Consider the following 6520-nt stretch of genomic DNA (forward strand, 5'->3'; position numbering starts at 1 on the left):
TTCTCAGTAGCCATTCTCTGTGGGCATGTTACAGCTCTGAGGAGAAAGTTTCCCCAATGCAAGTGCTGCAGCTCTAAGAGGAAGATTTCCAACTTGGCAGTGGGAGCCAAAGAATACTGTAAAGTCACACTGCAAACCTCACACACAGATTTATTGGGGAAAACACAAGAGGGTGTCTGAAAGAAACAGCAAAGAAACAACAAAATGGAAGGCATGTTTCATATAGGACTTCTTGGGGGTGGAGTTTTAAGGGGGGGGAGTGTCAAGTCCTGATCTTGGGGCCAGCCTAACAATTGGTGGGATTTCAGGTTAAGAGATTGGTGGATTTTCAAGATCAGGGATTGGTGGGGCTTTTCAAAATCAGGGATGGGTGGATTTTCAAGCTCAAGGATTAGTGGATTTTCAAAACCCAGAAGTGAGCTTGGACTTGTCACTCTACAGTGGTGACATGCCATGAATTTGCCTCTGACAAAGACAACTGGCCACAGTATTGTAGATGCTCAGATAGAAATAAACCATGAAGTCTAGTATTATTAGACTTTAATACCTTGCTTAGGTCAGTGAAATATCAAAATGTAAAGTTAATAGAGATAGTAGCTTATATATGCTATAATTCAGTATTTCAACTCTGAAGTAAAGTTGGTAATAATCAGAACAAGGATGATAACGAATCATATGGACTTTAGGATGGCTACCCTTTATAGGGGACAAAATGACTTTATAACTCCCTTCCGGAGTTACCTTGCTTGTCAACTGGGGAAACTGGGAAGTGTAAGATTTAAGGTATTTTTTAAGGGGGGGGGGTGAGTTTGTTTTCTTGTTTTATTTTTGGTTTGGTTTTTGTTTTTTGGTTTTTTATTTATTTACTTATCTTTTTAATGTATGAATGCTTTGTCTGCATGTATGTATGCATGCATGCCAGAAGAGGGCATTAGATCCTCTTATAGATAGCTATGAGTTACCATGTGGTTGCTGGGAATTGAACTCAGGACTTCTGGAAAGGTAGCCAGTGCTCCTAACCATGGAGCCATCTCTCCAGCAGCAGGAAGTATAATCTTTTAGTAAGAAACTGTCAACCTACTATGTCCCAGAGATGGTAGTAGAAGCTTTTGTTAATCATGCCATTGATTATGACATAACACTATACTCATTGTTATTTTGGCTAAGGCTTAGACAGTGTAAGCAATTTATCCATGTTTAATAACTGTTTAAATACCTGATAAAAGTTTCCGAACAAGGCCTGTGATCTATATCTTCCAAATCATGCCTCTAAATTTGTGCTGCCAGGCTGTTTTAGAGCAAAGGAAGCTACATTACTCTGAACTCAAAGTTCCCTGTGATGCAATTAATTTTATGAAGCCAAAAATCTTCCCATCCTGGAGATGAAGTAGTGCCTTCATGATGCACAAGCCTTGACTTTGTTTCCTGCCCACACCCAGGGTAGATTGAAAGGTAGACTGAGTAAGTATCTCCACCATACAGGAAAACTACATAGCCTAAAACTTAAACAATTATATAGCACTAAGAAAGAGCCTAAGTGATGAAGAGCACCCAAAAAATTTGGAATCATATCGGTAAAAAAGCAGAGTGAAGAAGGGAAGGGACCACACAGAGAGAAAGACACACTAGCCCAGGTGTGAACTTTATCTCCATCTCAGTATCTCAGGATGATGGGCCATGGCCAAGTCTCATCTTAAAGTAGGAGTGTCTTTCTTATGCCAAAGTAAGCAGTAAAGATTTGGAACTTTGGGCCCTATTTTTTAACAGGGCTACCAAGATTTTCGTCAAGCACTTTCCAAGGAAAAAAGAACCAAAAAGATAAAAGACATCCTCTAGTACTTCCAATCAACAAAGAGGTGAACTTTGCAAGTATCACAATTGTTGTAAGTGAATTTAACCCTAGAATGAGACTTTTGTCTCGTTCTCCATCACAGAAGACTTAGCTATGTGAACCAAAAAATAGATTGCGTAATGTACACGATGCCTTCAGTATCAGGTCAGTTTGCTAGACCCTGGTGCAGCCAAGTGCTAACAAAATAAGTAAATAGGCAGACATGATAGATTTCCCAAGCAGATCAGAGTTTTCTGCCCTGATGAATAACTCTGCTGGGAAATTAAAGGAAGGAGTCGTTTTATATGGGAACAGTGTCTGTTTTTTCTCAATTCAGAAAGCCTTGAGACTTAATACCAGGATTTCTCTCTGACTTTAGACAGCTTCAGTCCATGCTCACAGGCATCATTTTAATTGATGGAACTCAGTCAAATGCCACTGTTTCCTTATAGTAAAAAAGAACCTGGGAAAGATAGGTGATTTGTGTGCATGCACACATAGACATTTTACTTGAAATAAGAAGTGGAATCATATTTTTTCAATCTCCACTGAAGAAAAAGATGAAACTTCCCTTCCATTCTCTGAAGAATCACTGGAATAAATGATAAACATATTGTAAATAAAGAAGTGGGAGTGGGGGGTATGGGGGACTTTTGGGATAGCATTGGAAATGTAAATGAAGAAAATACCTAGATAGATAGATAGATAGATAGATAGATAGATAGATAGATAGATAGATATTTTAAATAAGATGAAAAATATAAGAATGTTTTTGTTTGTTTGGGGGATTTTTTTGTGAGGGTTGGTTGGTTTTGTTGTTGATTTGTTTTGTTGGTTTCTGGTTTTGGTAGAATCTTGCTATGCTGGTCTTAAACTGTGACGGAGTTCAATAACACCAGTAAAGACCACAGACTCAATTAAAATGTTAATTAAATGAATTTCTTAATTACTGCTAACAAAACCACAGCCTTAAAGCCAAATGACAGTGTGCCTTGCAGAACTAAGGAAAGGGTATTTAAAGGTAGAGGCCTCAATTAGCTCCTTTCTGCAGAATGTGCAGCTGAGGTAGAAACCACTGCACTCCCCTCAGCTAGTGAGGAGCTCCATTCCCCCCTCCATACAGCAATAAAGAAGTGATCTCATTCCCAGTTACACAGCAATAAGCAGGTTTACAAAAGCCAGAGCAAGTACTTAATTGTCTCACTTTTACAATTCTAGGAGGAGACAAGGAATTAGAGTTGCCAGAAGCTTATCTTTTGAGTTTATAACGGGTATCTAGTGCAAAATAGAGTTTTTCTTATCCACCACAGAACTTGTAACCCAAGTGTAGAGATTACAGGTGTGCACCACCACACTGGACTTTACACAAATTTATAATACATGAAACAATAACAACATAAACAAAGGCCTAAGAATGTGGATACCTACTGGTTTAATGTAATTCAAAATGAATACACCCCATTCTGTATAAAGAAGGGGATAATAGGGAATGTCCTGGAAATATCGAATGATCTTGGAAGACCACAGCAGACTTGAAGAGCATTTGATGGCCTGGGACAAAGTCCATTGGGCCCAAAGAATAGACAATAGATAATATAAATAACTGATCTTTATGGATCCAAAATAAAGAATAATGGTGGGCCTTCTACATAAATGATAATTAACTGAGATAAATTTAAATGGAAAAAGAGGTATATGACACAGTGGCTCAAGGCTAATGAGGCTGCAGAGTTCCTATGGTGGACACCATGTAACATTTAAACAATAGTTAAACATGATCACACACAACAGGCATGGTTAGCATATCTAAAAAAAAAGTGCCGGGCGGTGGTGGCGCACGCCTTTAATCCCAGCACTTGGGAGGCAGAGGCAGGCGGATTTCTGAGTTCGAGGCCAGCCTGGTCTACAAAGTGAGTTCCAGGACAGCCAGGGCTATACAGAGAAACCCTGTCTCGAAAAACCAAAAAAAAAAAAAAAAAAAAAAAAAAAAAAAAAAAAAAAAGTATGTCCCATTATTGGAACTTCTCACCATAATTCAAGAATAATCCTTCCCTCCATTAAAATTTGTCCATAGAATAGCCTCTCCAAACTTGCATGATGCAACTCTCCCGAGAAGTTTGTGCCCACTTTGTTGAGTACAAATGCCCTTTTCTTTGTTTTCTTTTCTCACCCACTTTTACATCTAAGTGTGTATTGTTTTCTTAATAAACCTTATATGTTATTTAACAAACCAATAAACACTAACTTTGCTTGACTTGTTCATCCTGTAACTCCTAAAAACATTTTAAATTTGTGTGTGTGTGTGTGTGTGTGTGTGTGTGTGTGTGTATGTTTGTGTGTTAGAGAAAGACAGACAAAAACATAGAGACAGGGAGCCAGAGAAAGGGGCAGGCAGGGAGTCATTCGTGATGCAGGGGGCAGAGGACAACTTTGTTGAGTCTGTTTTCCTCCTACAGTCACACTGGTTTGGAGACTGAACTCATCTACCAGGCTTAAACAGCAAGGACTTTTAGCCCCCACCCCCAGTCTCTCACCATGAAGTCTTCTCCTGGGGTGTCAGTCTCCCAGCTTCACCTACGTAGAGGATCTGAAAGGAATACCTCAGGTGCACACCCAGTGATAGATCTTGATTTGCTTCTACCACTGCTACTGAAAAGACTACTTGAGGCAATAGTCCTGTTTGGTATCTTCAGTCAAGTAGAGAAAAAAAAAAAAAATTCCAGGAAGACTCTTGCTGGGGCTGGAAAACAAGGGAAAGGCAGATGTGCCCAACCCGGAGACTTGAGCTGGCTGAATCTGACTTTGTCTACCACAGTCAGCTAGCCCACCTAGGGTGAGTCTTCTGACCTAGGTAAAGTCTATTGTCCTGCCATATGCAACTTCCTGCAAGAAGCCACTGCATTCTGATCAGCTGAACTTGTTTTCCTGATGAGATTCTGACAAAGCGATGAGATGCTGGCATAGTGGGGGATGGGTCCCCCCCCCTTTAAAAATCAAACCCTAGAATTAAAGTTGAACCTTGATCAGAGAACTTTGTTTTAGCTCTTTATTTCTCTTGCTGTCCATCCCCAGCTTTCCTTCCAGGAACCCAGTAACCATGGCTGATGGCAGCTACAGGCAGAGGGATGTTGAATCCATAGTTGATTCTAAGGTTCAGTCTCTAAAACCAAAGTGAAAGTTGTGGGGCGCAAGGTGGCTTGACAAAGTAAAATTATGTCACAGTGCCAATCTTAGGGTTTTGTTTTCTGAAATAAACAAGTGTGCTCTCCTTTTAAATAATCATATACATAGATACATCATGAAGGTTCGACTTAACTGTTATTTTTTTCTTTTATACAATGTGGAAGCTGAAATTAGATCATGAAGGCCCCTTAACTAGTTCAAAAACATAACAAAACAAAACCAAGATTTCCCTAGGAAATGCAATAGCCAGAGATAATTTTCAAATCTGCATAGGTACTACCATCTGTTTATCTTGATCCACGTAAGAAGCACCTGGCTCAGTCATCTACAAAATTCAATAAGAAGCATATTGTAGTCCACTGGGAAATTTTTCCCACAAGTACATAGCTGTGAAAGATTTCAACAATTAGGAAACTTGTATTCAGTGCTGCCTCAATAGCTATATCAGGTATCATTTTGTAACATTTTGTCCAGATGTAAAGGATACTAAGACATTCTACTTGTAATTGTTAAAACATTCGAGAATAATTACCACTGAAGCATTTTCCAAATGGTGCACATAGAAGCACTACTAGGTATCTTCATGGTTTGGGTTTCTTGGGCAGCACAGGAAAAGCAGCAAGAGCACACCTGACTGCATCTGATCATGAAGCAATGGAGAATGCAAGGCAAATCCCAACACAGTAATCCCACTAGCAAGATGTTCAAGGCTGAGCAAGTGTAATGTCACTTAGTATTCATTTAGCAGTACCAGCTGAGAGCTACAGAGGCGATTCAAAACAGACTGACTAGCTGGTGTGCTTCATATCTGGCTTCAGTAGGTCTCTCAAAGAGTCATGTATGGAGAGATTGATTCCTGGCGGGAGATCCTTAGGTCACTGAGGAGATAACATCTTTAACGGGATAAATCCCCTGATGAGACTGTCCCTCTTTCACTTCCCATATGGCTATAGGATTCTCCCTCTTCTACACATATCATGTCCAGGATGCTATTGACCATGAATACCTTCATGCTTTCACCAAAATAATGCCAACACCATGTCCTTGAACCTCCAAAACTAGAAGTAAATAAACCTCTTTGTTTGTAAGTTACCTGACCCCAAATGTTCCATCATAGTAACATAGCTCTGAGTAATTGTTGCTTGAATTCCTATACTGGGGGAGACATGAAACAACATACACTCCTCTTTCCAAGGTCTCAAGCACAAACCTAGGCACAATTCCACCGAAGTTCACTCCGTGGGACAAATAAATGTATTGAACTTTCTTACAGAGCCCAGGTGATATTCTGGTCCCAGAGTAAGAAAAGGCAGCTTCAAGGGAGGCTTCAAGGGAGCTCTTTCCCCCTCTTCATTCCCAAGGGCAGACTCTGAGCAGACTCCCTTTACAATGCAAATTAGGTCTATTTGAGAAATCTCAAAGCTCTCCAAGGTTTCTTATTACACCTTGGGTGGGGGAAAAAAAACTTTCAGAATCTTTAAGTCCTGCTGACCTGCATGATTTGGC

This window comes from Mus caroli, chromosome 1 (assembly GCF_900094665.2).
Source record: "Mus caroli chromosome 1, CAROLI_EIJ_v1.1, whole genome shotgun sequence".
Classification (NCBI taxonomy): domain Eukaryota; kingdom Metazoa; phylum Chordata; class Mammalia; order Rodentia; family Muridae; genus Mus; species Mus caroli.